We start from the raw sequence: 14,914 nt of genomic DNA on the forward strand, positions 1-14,914 counted from the left end.
ATTTTGCTGTCATCTATTTATAGTGTCTTCTTGATTGTTAAGTAAGTTCATACAAGAAACATGAAGAGCATTTTTCTAAGACTATTTGGAGATTCTTGCCTTATGCAATTCCATTATAAATGAAACTATCACAAGATAAGACCCAACCCAAATACTTAAACCAACCTCATTTTTTAAACCAACATCGTTTTTTTTTTAATCTCTCTCTGTTTTTGGTTTTAATCTCCCTCTGTTTTTACTTTTTCACTTTGTGTTAAAAGCTTCCACGGCCTATTTTAGCACTACCCTGAATTCTCACCTACATGCTCTATATGCCATCCTTTTTCTTTTGTTTTTTTTTTTTTTTCCTTCTACGGTTCAAAATTTATGAACCCAAGAAAGACAACTTGAGGACCCCTATCTTTTGCAATATTTTATCCCCATTAACTTTTATACTCTCCTAAGCTGCCCATTTCATTGATCAATGACATATATTCAATCTCATAGAAATTTAAGCTATGATTTGTGTCTTTGAAACAATTCTAGAAGTAGCGGTATCTCTTCATTAAATGTTTTGTCTTAATTGTAGAAAGCCATTTGATTACACCCACCTAAAAATCATTTCAAATAAGTGGTGGATAATATGAATAGCTTACACCACCAAAAATAATATGAGAACTATTTTAGTAAAACATTTCATTTTATTTACAACCGACATTTAGTGATACCTAAAGAAATATTCTAGCTTTTGAACTTGCAATTTAATAGATAATCTGTAATAAATTGGTAGAAAAACTGAACATCCTACACAACCCAAAGATAACATAAAAATTATTTTAGCATACCGAAAAATAATATAAAAATATGTTAGCATAACCTTTTCATTTTATTTATAATTGAGAGTTGGACATACTTGAAGAAACAACTCCAACTTTATTTACAATGGAATTTCCTAGCAAAGCAACTCATTCAACAATGTCCTATTTCTTTTGGATAATTCCTTTGGTTACATAAACTGTTCGGTTGATAATGGAATTTCATAGCAAAGCAACTTATTAAATAATACACTGCAGAAAAGGAGAAGTAATATGTTTTTAGTAGGTGCAACTGTATCAAGCCCAGATCGCTCATATATATGTTTTTTTTATCCAAAATACTGCCACTTCTGCCTCCATAGTGGTAATAGCTCTGAATCTATCTATGACACTTGTGAATCACCAATAAATAAATAAGAAAAAAAAATGTAATGCAAGAATGAATAAAAATGATATAAGAATTTAAATCATTTAACATATTTTTAGTATACTTCCAAATACATGTGACCAAATCTAATACTGGAGAAGTTCTTAAGTAAATGCAGCTTATCTAATCAGAGTTTTCCATAGATGCCTTTATGATATGAGTACATAAAGAGTAATCATTCAATTATCACTGGCTTGGGCATGAACATTTTTACAAATGCCTCTGATTGAACAGCATGCAATAGTAGTCTAAAAACTGTCAAAATCAAAATTTACATTTTCCCTATTAAGATACTGCCAATAAAAAATTGACTGCAATTTAGGTCTTCCCTCCAATTTCATTAAAAAATTGCCATTAAAAATATATCATTCTCACATGAAAAAGATCTATAAAATTAATTAAAAATATTTTTTCATTAGTTAATTAATACTTTCAACTTCAGATATTAAATGGGAAAGACGTATTGAAAATATGTGAAAGATGTATTGCTCAAAAAAGAACTAAAGACTTAATTTATAAAATGTTTGAACTAAAGAACTAATTTGCCCCTTTTTTTTTAATAACCAATTCGAACTAAAGAACTAATTTTTTGAAGTATGTAATTAACTAATTAACTAAAGGAGCAAAACATTTTACAATACGTCCTTCAAGTTAATTACATATTTAATGGGAAGTTGAAACTTGCAAGTAAGAACTACCTAGATTAATAGGATGCATAAAATGTTTACTATAATGTTTTGCTCTTCTTGAAAGACGTATTTTAATAGGATGCATCAACTTCCCAGACATATTTTGAGTTAATTACATATTTAATGGGAAGTTGAAACTTGCAACAACATATTTTATAGACCCAACCAAATTTTTTACTATAATAACGGTTAGTAAATCAGACCTACCCATATTTCTAGGATGAATAAAAGATGGCATGTCGTTATAATCCCATCCCGATACATCTTAGGTGGGGAGAGAGATTTAAGCCTTATAAATCTCGATTAAAAAAAATAATCTTAGCACAAAATAAAAGCACTTGCACAGTGACTTAAAATTGAAACCATGAATGTCAAACCATGTCTAAACCAAAAACCATGATAAACACAATTATGCAGAAAAATTACTGCAGAAAATTGAAACACCAAGAAAACAATTTGCTTTGATTCTAAAACCCAATCAACATGTTATACAATCATGATATTGAAGTAGGCTATGATACCAATTGTTGGAAAAGAGTGGAAGCAAACACCACAACACTATACTAAGAAATCAAAGTCACACTAAGTTGTTGGAATCACATAGAATTAAAAACCCAGCAATTTTCAAAAAACTCAAAATGAACAAACCCAAAAGAGGTGGAGCTCCAATTAAAAAACCCAACAATCAAAAATTCAACACCCTAACAAAGAGCCGGTAAACAATCAGTCACACCATAGTAGCCTTATAAATCTCAATTAAAAAACACAATCTTAGCACAAAATAAAAACGCAACCATGAATATCAAACCATGTCTAAACCAAAGACCATGATAAACACAATTATGTAGAAAAATTACCGCAAAAAATTGAAACACCAGGAAAACATTTGCTTTGATTCTAAAACCCAATCAACATATTATACAATCATGATATTGAAGTAGGTGCTGATACCAATTGTTGGAAAACAGCGGAAGCAAACACCACAACACTACGCTAACAAATTAGAGTCATACTAAGTCATTGGAATCACATAGAATTTTAAAATAAATAAATAAAAATAACCAGCAATAAAAATCTCAAAATGAACAGACCCAAAGAGGTAAAACTCCAATTTAAAAACGTAGCAATAAAAAATTCAACACCCTATGAAAGAGGCAGTAAACAATCATCCACACCACAACACGAAAAAGGCAGTAAAAAGAGAAAAAAAAAATCAAGCAAAAGAATGGACCACAAAAGAAATTGGGATTTAGAGATACCTCAACCGAATCATCCAACCTCTGTCAGTATTTATATAGTAGTGTGAAATATAAACTTATACTATTTCATATCTCACATTTAACTAAGTACCTTAACTAAGTATCTTATCTATAAGTTTAAAGATAAGATATGAAATTGGCTTTTATCATAGACACATTAATTTTTTTTTTTTTTTGCCACAAATTTAAAGCATGCAAACTTAATAATTTTATATTATGTGTTAGCATTGTCTCTGCTTCTACTTCTTCTCAAAAATATTATGTATCATCTTTAAAAGATGCCAACAATATTGATCTTAAGGGAAAAAGTTACATAAAATATTGAGAAAAAAATGTTTTATATTACAATCTACTAAAAATATTTTTTAAATATTTAAACCTTTCTATTTTTCATATCATTGACGTGTTTTACAACTACCATATGTGTTAACTTAAGTCTTAATATTCTTAAGTTGTTTCGGCAAAAAGAAAAAACAGAAACAAAAAAAAAAAAAGGTTGTCACAAAAGAGGAGTTCATGTAAAGGTTTTTTGCAAAATGAAATATCTTTTTTGTAAGGCCACCAAACTTGATAATTTGCAAATGATGGAACCACTTGCAACAATATTTGCATAGTTATATAGTTCCATCTAAAGCAATTGAGTATACTTTTAGTCTTCAAAAAACACATATCTACCAGTGGTTAAATGTTCATCTTGGGTAGTTTTAACTTTTCATATAATTTTACCTTTACATATTCATCTATTTTAATTAATTTATTTTTTTAGAAAAAACACTTTAGTTTAGATATTTATAAGTTGTGGGGCCTGAAAGTCTGATAGCATCGGCCCATTTCACACCCGGCCCAAGGCCCATGCCGAGGATGGAGAATTGCCCGAGGACGTTGTGTTGAGGCCTGGGCTGTAAGGACCTCGCCGAGGATGACTCCGTCCTCAATTAAAAAACACAATCTTAGCACAAAATAAAAACGCAACCATGAATATCAAACCATGTCTAAACCAAAGACCATGATAAACACAATTATGTAGAAAAATTACCGCAAAAAATTGAAACACCAGGAAAACATTTGCTTTGATTCTAAAACCCAATCAACATATTATACAATCATGATATTGAAGTAGGTGCTGATACCAATTGTTGGAAAACAGCGGAAGCAAACACCACAACACTACGCTAACAAATTAGAGTCATACTAAGTCATTGGAATCACATAGAATTTAAAAAAATAAAATAAAAATAAAAATAACCAGCAATAAAAATCTCAAAATGAATAGACCCAAAGAGGTAAAACTCCAATTTAAAAACGTAGCAATCAAAAATTCAACACCCTATGAAAGAGGCAGTAAACAATCATCCACACCACAACACGAAAAAGGCAGTAAAAAGAGAAAAAAGAAATCAAGCAAAAGAATGGACCACAAAAGAAATTGGGATTTAGAGATACCTCAACCGAATCATCCAACCTCTGTCAGTATTTATATAGTAGTGTGAGGAGAGGAAGACAGGAAGGAAGGAAGACAAAGAGGCCACCGTTAGAAGGAGAGAGGATGGTGTGAATTAAATGTGAAATCGTAGAACAAAGTGGGGAAGGGGAAAGAACTATAACATAGGGAAAGGAAATTGAAACCGTGCAGGAAAACAAAAAGTTGAAAACGTGAAAACAAAGGGTTTTAAAAGGTTTTAGTTGAAAAGGCTTTGGGTAAAGGCTTTATGGTGTAATTAAATGTATAAGAAGTGGGCTTTATGGTAGAGATAGGGCTGTAAAATATTTTATATTTATCAGTATTTTAAAATTGATAAAAACTATTTTAAAATTGTAGGAAAATTTTAGAAAATATGATGGAAATGACATGGCTGCTGATGTGGCTCAATGTGAGCGTAACAACATTAAATGCTACACTTCAGCTTTTAGTAATATATAGATATAGATGTGTAATCCTAGGCCTAGTGATAGCTCAATAATCTGATATACCTGTGCAACGGCCCATGGTCCAGATCACCTTCAATGAAGTACATGATGAGGAACACCCTAAGAAGCCTAATCTGCCAACTTAGATAACATATTCTACCTACCTATTATGCATTGGTAACTTCCCAAGGTAATGACCTGACTCACTCACTCAGCCCTTATCCAGCAAGATCTGTAAGAAGTCAACTGCCATTTTCAGTTGTTGGGTTTGGTTTTGCTTCTGCTCCATTTTATTTTGGTTGTAGACCAAAAAATATATATAAATAAAAATTAATAATAATAATAATAATAATAATAATATTCTAAATCCTGTTCTAGTATTAGGCCTGGTCAAATGGTGGTTTTGATTCTTTGGTGTTCCATGTAACAAAAAGACTAAATATAATTCTTGTTGATTCATTTGTTTTATTTGGTTAGGGCCTTGGCAATTAGAATGATCCTTAAAATTTATATTCAGCTTAGCCCAATTTGATTGTTTGGCTTAGTTTAGTTTAGTTTAGTTTAGTTGCTTTTTTTTTTCCTTTGAAGTTTCAAATTTTCATGAACCCAAAATTTTTTCCCCCAGTTCTTTAAAGTAATCAAGAAGAGTGTAGTAGGAGACATGGATCAAACTCAGGACCTTCAACTTTGATACCATGTTAGATTACCGATTGTCCCAAAAGCTTAACCACACAATTCTAACAACATTAATTGTTTTTTCTCTTTTCTCATAAAAAACTTTTTAAAATGGTTCACTAACAAATACCCTTAGGGCATTTGTTAACATTTCCCATATATATATAGTAGCAGGTGAGAGAGAGTTTTTCCTAGAAACCAAATCTGTGAAATATGTTCAAATTTCACTACTTTTCTTAGTCATGGATTAAGCTTGCTATGAAATTTTCTTGTGTTAAATATTTTGGATTTCCCATCAATACGCACTACTGTCAAATTATGTTTTATATAACATTTTGAAAGGCAACTTCTTGTTTCCATAGCACTTTTGACTGTTCTAATTTTCTGAACAGTTGATGGTTGGATAGATTACTAAACTGGATACTTGATTGCACAGTAATTTGATTTAGTTAGGATGCTTGATTAGGCAATAAGGGAACTGGAATAGTCAATTTGGATTTAATGGTCATTAGAACAAGTAACGTGATTATTGAACTGGAAGGAAACGACTTATGTTTTCTTAGAGCCTTTGTAGAGTTGGAAGCACCAATTGTTGGGAAATTCTTTCATAAACATATTTAGGAATTAGGATCACACTTTTCAAAATTTTCTATCAGAATAAAAATACAATTACCATATTGCCTTTTCATTTTTTCCAATTACGTGCAATGATTTTCCTTCCTTTGTAAACCAAATGAAATCCTTGGAAAACAAGAAATAAAACATTTTCAATGAATAAGAACAAAACGTACAAATTACAAAATGATTTTCTAAGCAAATACTTAAGTTCCCAAATATTTTTGCAAAATTAGGCAGCCGAGTAGATTTCACTCTAACCAGCTTGTTGCTGCTTTAAGATCAAATAAGTTACTCTTTCCTCGATTTTGACTGCTCAGTATGCATGTTATCCTAGGCATCTGGAACTACTAAGGTCAGAGTTGGTGGAGAAATTGGATTTGGATTCTGATCGAGTTTCATCTCTAGTGTTAAAGTTTGTGGAGTGAAACTTGATGTCAAGTTTGATGTCAGGCATAGCAGATTGGGACTGGTTTTTGCTATCAGTCAGCACAACAGTCCCTTGTTTTTTACCTTTGTCTTTCCTCCACTTCAACTTCCTCAACCAGTGTCTAGCCAACACAACTCGTAGATAAAAGAATAGAGTTCCCATGGTTGCAGCACTGATAGCAAGTATCCATTCTTTTCCACGACCATGTGGTAAAATTATCCATGTGGCTGCAACATAAGATAGCCACAAATGAGACGGCCAACCACATGACTTTGTGAGTAACAACCAGTAGCCTCATTAGTAGTTTTCTTTGAAAAGGAATGATACTGACTAGAATTATAACAATGCTCAAAGATGTGAACAATGCAATGTTGTTGCTTATTGTAAAGACATTGAAAGCTGTTTGTTCCAGCCACTGTTGAATTTCCACTCCATGATTGTTGCTGGTAAACACCACCAGGAGGGTTTAATCCAGCAGTAAAAGTGACTGTGGCAATCAGAATGGCAACAAGTGTAATTGTGTTCCTGGCATTTTGCAGCGCCTCCCTGTATATATCATGTTGCCTACTTCGACGGTCATTATAAAGTTTAGTTAGTTCTACCTTTCGTCTTCTGCTGAGGAGCTTATGTCGCTGCAAATTGGCCAAGGAGCTAGTTGTCTTCTTTGGTGAATGATCTGGCATAGTTGAGTTGTCCTCTTGAATTTTGTCTGTCTCCTCAACTTGATGATGAAGTGCATTTACTTCATAATTTCCTTGGTTGGGTGGATCACCAAAGTCCTTTGTTATGGTCAACCTAGACACATTATCTAATTTAATTGGCCTCCAAGTGTCCTCAAATACGCCGGGATTAGTTCCTTCAACTTCTTTTGAACGTAATATTTTCATGTCAATACCACCAGCTCTCTCCAACATAGCTTTAATATGTGGAAATTCATCAATACTACCTGCCTGGTCTTGGATGCCAAGAGCTGTGAGTCCCCCATAATTCTGAGAGTTGATCTCCACTGTTTTTTTGTTAATCAAAAACTCCACAATCTGGAACAAACTAAACAGTCATGTTTTAATACTTTGAACATTGCAATTCAGTCAGGACCTCAAATAAATTGGTAGCATTTCTTTTGAGCATGTTTTACGGTTTTCACTTGCTTAATTAGCCAAGGTTCAAGTAATAGCCTAGCTGTAATGGCATTTTTTATGGTGTCCCAAGTCTGTGGTTTGAACCCCATCATGCCACCTCCCCCACTATCTACTACCCGTCTAAAAATTTAATTAAAAAAAAAAAAAAACACAAAAAAACACAGAAAACAAAAGTAAACTGAGTTTCCTGATAACATTCAATTTTTTTCCGGGTAGTTTGGTTTTAGCATCCAAATGGACCGGAAAATTATTATTTGAATGTTTATGTAATTGGATGTATGCATTGCGGTGGATGAGTAGACATGAAATACTAATTTTGCATTCAATTTATATTCATGGCTACAAAATACAAATATAAGTAAGATTCTTAAATGCATTAAGAAAGACGATGCTGCCTATCCGTAATTAAAGTAAAAGGGGGGTGGGGGGGGGGTGGTGCTGTGAATTTTTAGTATGAGTGATATCCTTGATGGCTGGAACTCTCAGCATCTGAATTGAAAGAATGTAAGGTTTGCATCCTCATGCTTGCAAGTCTGTCACTGCTTTTCTTTCTCTCTTTTCTCCATTTCTGCTTTCGAAGCCATTGTTCTATCATCATAACAGTTAACCCAAGAAAACATGTGCCTGTAGTTCCTCCACCAATTGACAGTAAAACTACAAATATCCACTCTGTTCCCTTACCATGGGGAATGATGACCCATGTTGCTGCAACATAAGCTGTTGCCATGAATGACACTGCCACCCACATGACCTTGTGAGAACCTTCAGTATTATCATCTGAGGTTTTCTTTGGAAAGGAATGATGCTGACTAGAACAACAACAATACATAGAGATGTTGACAATGCAATATTATTGCTTAATGTGAATTCCTTGAAAGCTATTGTTTTGCACACCATGGACTTTCCTTTGAGTGGTCCATCCTGATAGATGCCACCAGGAGGGCTTATACCTGCTGCAAATGTAACTGTGGCAATCAAAATAGCCACTAGAGTAATTGTGTTCCTGGCATTCTGAACTGCCTCACTATATATCTCATCTTGCTTACTCTGACGACTTCTATAAAGTTCTGCTAGTTCTCCCTGTCGTCTTTCACTGAGACGTTTCTGCTGCCCCAAACTGGTCAGGGTACTTGTCAGGGAATTATTAGTCTGCTTGGATGAGCACTCTGGTTCAGATGTGTTATTATCCTGAATTTCACAAATTTTTTCTACTTGCTGCTGGATCAGTTTTATATGCACATTTCCACTGGCCTGGTCAAAGATGTCAAGTGCTGTGGATCCCTTATGGTTCTGGTAACTGAAATCCACTGTTGTTTTGTTGATTAAGTACTCCACAATTTGTAACAAATTTGAAATTCATAAGTCTAATTTGGAAACACACATATGCAACCAACATCATCATCATCAACATCAACAATCAACTTAAACCTTCACTATAAACAATAAAAAAAAATGTCATGTGAAAGAAATATCACTATTGACTTGATCTGTCCTTGGGGATTTAGGCATGGGGCACCGCAGAACTTTGGTATGATATAAAAAGTAGGATACTAACTTTTGCACACCACACGTGCATAAGCACACACACACAAGCCATAGACATGACAAAGGTACTTTGAATTATTTACTATGCATATGACACAACTAGTCAAAAATTATAGTAGATTCTTCTGCAAAACTTTAGTACTTAGATGTCATATAGACATGACTTCACCACAGGCTGGTCTAATATCACAGCTATCAATTATAACAGGTTTCATTTTCATTCCTCACCTGATGGTGACCTCCAGAGACTGCAATATGGTAGATGGTGTTACCATATTGATCTGGGCAGTGGAAGATATTGGTATCATTGAAAATATGCACCAAGTTTTTGAAAGCATCATAGTGGTTGTATCTCACAATTAGATGAAAAATGTTCTCTCCATTCTTTGTACTGAAAAGATGTTGGAGCCATAGACATGAATTCTTTTAGAATTGCATTGTTGCCATTCATCGCGGCCAAGTGCAAAGGTGTGTAACCATCATTATTGAATTCCAGAGCAAGTTCTGCACCCAGCTTTTAGGTGCATTCTTGTTATCTCCCTCTATGACAAAAGCAGTGCAATGGTGAATAACCATCCCTGTCAATCTTTTGAGGAAAGTCTGGCCACACCTCTATAATCTTCCTAACTATACCTGCATCAGCAACTCTAATTTATCAATACATAGGCAGAATTTAGCTGAGCAATTGCAATTTACATTGCAAATCATCTGAATATTTAATTCAGTCTGAAATTATCAGCTGCTGGACTTAGGAATGGATAAAGACAGAAACTCTCATGCCTAATTTATTGGCAATATGCTCAGCAGTGAAAAGTTAGTAAATAGAACTTTACTACCTACCTGTATATCCTCTTGAAACAGCAACATGAAGGCTATTTTGACAAAACTATCTTGTTCCAACCCCTGCACCCAAGGCTTACCCGAAAGGAGGTTGACCACATTGAGATGCCCATGACTGCAAGCCATGTAAAATGTGCTCTGGTTGTCAGAGTTAAGCTTACAATCTGCCCAAGGACTGGCATCCAATAGCAGTGGTAAGACCTTGACATTCCCTTGACGACAAGCTTCATGCAATGGAGTCTCCAGCTTGCTATTCTCAGCTGCAACCATGTCAGGGCACTACTTGACAATTTCTGTGACCAAGTCGATATTATCAAATCTTGAGGCCAGGTGCAGTGGCGTGTGTAATGTTTTAGCTGTTCTTTGTTGGAGAATTTCTCCATTCTTGCAAACTAAATTCATAAAAGCGCGTCTTTCATTTTTAGCGATCGCCACAAAAAGGCTTGGTTCCATTTACTTAAAACTTTCAAGAGTTACTCTACAAAGAGCAAGATAGTCAGATGGAAAATTTTGTTGGCACTGTTTTTGCAACTGATAGCTGCTTTTGCATTTTCAGCTGGTTAGATTCTGCAAATATTGGAAAGAAATAAAAAAGCTAAGCAATACGGTATAAGGAAACCCCTTTGAGAAATGCAGCTACCAAGTTCTAAGTATCTTCAAGGAAGATCACTAGTATTGTGGCATTTGGATATTTTTCTTTTTCTTTAAGCCGTTGTAATATGACAAAGTCAAATATGAAGAAGCACTCGTGTGGTTATGGTTTGGTTGTTTAGATATGAATTTTCTTCACTTTCTATGTGCTTTCATTGAACCTTTTCACTCTATAACTCTGCCATATTGATGGAAGAGGACTTAGGTTGCCATTGCTAATTCCTATCTTCTCTGAGAAATGAAGCTGCCAAGTTCTAAGCATATTTAGGGAAGATCACTAGTATTGCAACATTTGGATATTCTCCTTTACAGTTTTCACCCTACCATTTTGACGAAAGACAAAAATTCTAGCAACTTTCCATGTACTTGACATTAGTGACTGAAAGGGAACTCGAAGCTGAGATGAAAGAACAATGATGGACCCTCAATGCTTGATGATATTTACAGTAAGTCTTACTATTTAGATTTTGGTGGGGACAGGCGTTTGTGTGACTGTCCAGAGATTTACTCTTATATAGTTTATATTAGAATGATATAAAGCAGTTGGGCAGGATACGCGGGTTTTGGATAAGATCATCTATAATACCATTTAAGGGATTTTTTCTGTTTGAGATTCTCATTTTTTTTCTTTCCAAAAATGCCTATACACTCTTATGTTTAAGTAGAGACAAAATTAAAAGACAATTCAATAAAAATATAACTCTAACTCCCACTAAAATATGCCTAATAGGATTGCTCTCCTGTTGATTTTCAAATTACTTTATTCACTTTTTTTTTTTGAGAATCCAATTACTTTATTCACTTATAAATTAGATTCTCAAAAAAAATTATATATATAGAATAAAAACACAGGATTTTTTTTTTTTTTTGGCTACAAAATAAACGTGTAATATTTGTTTATTTCTTGAAGTTAGCCTCATAACACTCCTGATTGTATTAGTAATTTTAAATACATAATACTAATAAGAAAATGTGTAACCTAAATGAAATAGGACGCTAAGCCTAACGTTTTCATTTTTTTTTCTTTCCATTTTTTCTCCATTATCAATTAAAGCCTCTCGCTCTCTCTCTCTCTCTCTCTCTCTCTCTCTCTCTCTCTCTTCTCTCTCTCTCTCTCTCTCTCTCTCTCTCTCTCTCGGTTTCCTTTCTTCTAACTTTTAATCTCACTTTTTTTTTTGGTTTTTGTTTTTATTTTTTTTCCAATCTCTTCTTCTTTATTTTTGAATTATTAAAAAATGTTACTTTTAATGTACTCCTTTTCTTTTCTTTTTTTCTTTTTAATGATTTATTTACTTATTTTTGTTGGGGTTTGAATTGTTTTCTCTTTACATCTGTTTGTATTGCATTTTTTTTTTCATTTTAATGAATGTATTTTCTATGTCCAAAATAAAAATATCTATGCATGTGGTTTAATTGGATAGAAGAGAGAAACATTTTAAATTGAGATAAATGGAAAATTATGACATTAACCCAAAAAAAGCCTCATCTTCGTGCGTGCATGCGATGAGACTAGTATAAGATAAAGAAAATATTTAGATAGTTCAAAGCATTGCCTCGGGCTCTCACAAAGGGGGTGGGCCCTACAAGTGAGTCCCACCATGGGGCCCACCTCCTTTGTGAGAGCCTAGAGTATACTCCCTTTTCTTTTCTTTTTTTCTTTTTAATGATTTATTTACTTATTTTTGTTGGTGTTTGAATTGTTTTCTCTTTACATTTGTTTGTATTGCATTTTTTTTTTTCATTTTAATGAATGTATTTTCTATGTCCAAAATAAAAATATCTATGCATGTGGTTTAATTGGATAGAAGAGAGAAACATTTTAAATTGAGATAAATGGAAATTATGACATTAAACCCAAAAAAAGCATTATCTTCGTGCGTGCGATGAGACTAGTATAAGATAAAGAAAATATTTAGATAGTTCAAAGCATTGCCTCGGGCTCTCACAAAGGGGGTGGGCCTACAAGTGAGTCCACCATGGGGCCCACCTCCTTTGTGAGAGCCCAGAGTATACTCCGAGACTATTTAAATATTGCCCATAAGATAATAGATGATCTTCTATCTTGCCAAGAGGAAAATTAGTTAATTTAGGAAAATGTTTTGTCACAAATGACTAGTTTTCTAGAAATTTGAATTATTTTCCTGTGTTTGAAAAGAGTTTTGAAGAAATCCAAATAATTATATAAACAAAAACTATCTTGTTGTACTCTTTTCTCTGATTTATAATACTATCGTTTCCACTTAAAATATATATATATATATATCTTAATAGGAAAATTTTTTATAACAAAATAGGAAAATATTTTTAAATTTTTAGTCTATTTGTTAGCCTAGGAGAACATACTCCAAATTTAGAATTTATACCCAAAAAAGAAAAAAAAATGTAAATGAGAAAGTGACTAATTTGAGAAAAAAAATTATTTAGAAAAGGTAGCAGCAATCAACCATTAGTAAGAGATGGTTAAATTCAACTTCGATGCAGCCATCAACCACTCCTTCTTGGGAACTCCCTCTGTCCTTCGGTGCTTCTAAGTTCAATTTTATTGTAGCAATCGCACTTGTCCGTTTGAGAACACTTTATCTAGTTTTTTGTTGAATTTTTTTTTTAAATTTTTTATGAAAGTGTGCTAAAATATACTTGTACATTGAAAAATTTGAAATTGTGAGAAAAAAAAGAAAAAAAAGTGATGTTTTAAAAAGTTACATATAAAATTAAAAAGCTAAAAGCTAAAGCTTAATGGTCTGTTTAATTGGAGGGGTGAAAAAGTGGGAGAATAGAAAATGACTAGAGGATGAAAAAGTGAGAGAATAGAAAAAATTTTAATTTTTCTTATTTTTGTTTGGTTGGGAGTGAAAAAGTTGAGAAATTGAAAAAAATGAGTTTGTATAAATTTACTCATATGCCCTTATTAAAAAATGATGCCCAATTAAAACAAAAAGTGACAAACAAGCCAAAAAAAAAAAAAATCACCTAAATTTATTAAAATAAAAAGCATGTCTAATTAACAAAAAAATTTAAAAACAAAAAAAGAGAAAAAGAAAAACAAAGCAAATCCCTGTCATGCCCACAGCTAAGAAATCAAAAAAAAAAAAAAAAAAAAAAAAGCAACATTGGAAAGCAAAAGCTTAAAACAAAAAACAAAATACAATTGGGGGCATTTTTGTCAATCAAATAAATCAGACTCTCTCCTTCAGTTTTATCCTAATTTTTTAGAGAAAATATTTTAGTGGGCTTAAAGAGAAACACCTAAACTCCACCACATTTTTTTTCCCACACCTCCTTCTAATAAAGTAAATTTCAAAAAACTTTCCCTTTTATATTTTTTCCATCCTTCAAAAACCTACCTCATTGCAAATTGGTGATCATTGAAAGCAATGTCAAGATTGTTCTTGACTCAATCAAATCCCCAACTCCACTCCTCTTTTGCTTCCCCAATTTTCTAATGTTATATTTAATTTTTGTCCTAAAGCCTCTAATGGCCTAGTCCATTGGACAACTCTTTATTCAAGTTAAGGACTTTAACCCATCTCATCCATCCTTATATAAGCCTTTTGTAAAGATTTTGATGGACAGTTTCTTTTGTTGTCTTTACCCCTATTAGGCCTCTTTTTAATAATATCTCTGTCATCTTACTAAAAGAAAGAAAAAATTCAATCTAAGAGATTATAATTGAGTGAGACTTTTTGTTTTTTTAATAAAAATAAATAAATAAAGAATGGTGACTCACTGACTCATGAGTTGTCGCCTGTTGAATATGTAACATTCAAAGAAGAGAGTTTTCCGCCCTTACGTGCTTTGACTTCCCATTGTTCTCAATCTCATCTCTCTCTCTCTCTCTCTCTCTCTCAAGTCTGAAGTTATAACTTACCAAAATCCAGAAAAACCCAGGTCCCCGTTTTCATGAATATAATCCTATATATTTTAAACCAGATCAAAAACCCA

The 14,914-nt window shown here is 33.0% G+C and overlaps 2 pseudogenes; both read right to left on the minus strand.

The window, feature by feature from the left end:
* Positions 1–6,695: 6,695 nt before the first annotated feature.
* LOC112019097 (ankyrin repeat-containing protein ITN1-like) lies at positions 6,696–8,025 on the minus strand (annotated as a pseudogene).
* A 359-nt stretch (positions 8,026–8,384) lies between these two features.
* On the minus strand, positions 8,385–10,591 carry LOC112019106 (ankyrin repeat-containing protein ITN1-like; annotated as a pseudogene).
* Between the last annotated feature and the right edge of the window lie 4,323 nt (positions 10,592–14,914).

The sequence above is a fragment of the Quercus suber genome, unplaced genomic scaffold (assembly GCF_002906115.3).
Source record: "Quercus suber isolate HL8 unplaced genomic scaffold, Cork oak 2.0 scaffold_180, whole genome shotgun sequence".
NCBI classification, from domain to species: Eukaryota; Viridiplantae; Streptophyta; class Magnoliopsida; order Fagales; family Fagaceae; genus Quercus; species Quercus suber.